Source organism: Morus notabilis, unplaced genomic scaffold, assembly GCF_000414095.1.
Source record: "Morus notabilis unplaced genomic scaffold, ASM41409v2 Scaffold1623, whole genome shotgun sequence".
NCBI classification, from domain to species: Eukaryota; Viridiplantae; Streptophyta; class Magnoliopsida; order Rosales; family Moraceae; genus Morus; species Morus notabilis.
The window spans coordinates 128,947-129,902 of NW_010366286.1; positions in this window are offsets into that span (position 1 = coordinate 128,947).

Here is a 956-nt window from a genome sequence, read left to right on the forward strand (position 1 = left end):
AAAAAATATACACACACACACACACACACTATATATATATATATATATATATATATATATATATTATAATATATTCTATGTTAAGCATTTCATTGCGTGTTATACTTCGAGATGTTATAATCAGCATAATTCAGTTCACACTAGCATGCCAATTGAATATTAAGCCCACTCTTCTTATCCTACATGCATTACATCATAAAAAAGATGAACGGGGTCCACTTAACATTTCAGATTCGAAGATCAACCTCATTGATTGTTGGATTTCGTTTTCGGCCAAAATGTGATCGTCAAAAAGTTAGACTCGTTGCTTTCCTTTGTTTATTTTTGGACCTACTAATTAAATCTATAGACATTACAACAGTTCTAATTATGTTTAACCTTTTCAGAAACTAAATTCTGGGAGTAGAAATAAATCCTAGGGATTGTCCAGAGAGAACTATATCACAATTAATCTAAACAAAACTTTGTAATTTTGTATCGTGAATTCTTTCATTAACCTTTTATTTTCAAATTGGAATATATTAAAAACCACAGTTACTTTTTTGGTTCAATATATATATATGTATATGATAATGATCAAAATGATGATCATATATAGTCACAATTAGTAGTACAACATAGTTGATTTCATGGTTCAAATAATCTGTTGGCTTAGTCTACAACAAAATTAAAGTTCTTATGGACTTGTGATAAAAATTTTAGGAAAAGAATATGAAGTTAATCTGATTAAACCGAAACATTTCGTTGCGGGCCACTATGTATATATGTCTCATGATCAGTGATGGTGTCATTTCTACTTTGAGACGTTATAGACTTCTTCTTATTAGTGCTCCATAAGGTACTCTTTTAAATTTTGTTTTCTTTAATTGAGACTAAAAAGAGGTGGCTTTTACGTAAGACGGATGGCCAACTTACTTCCTACGGTGTTGCTTACATCTATTAAATTTTTTTAGTTT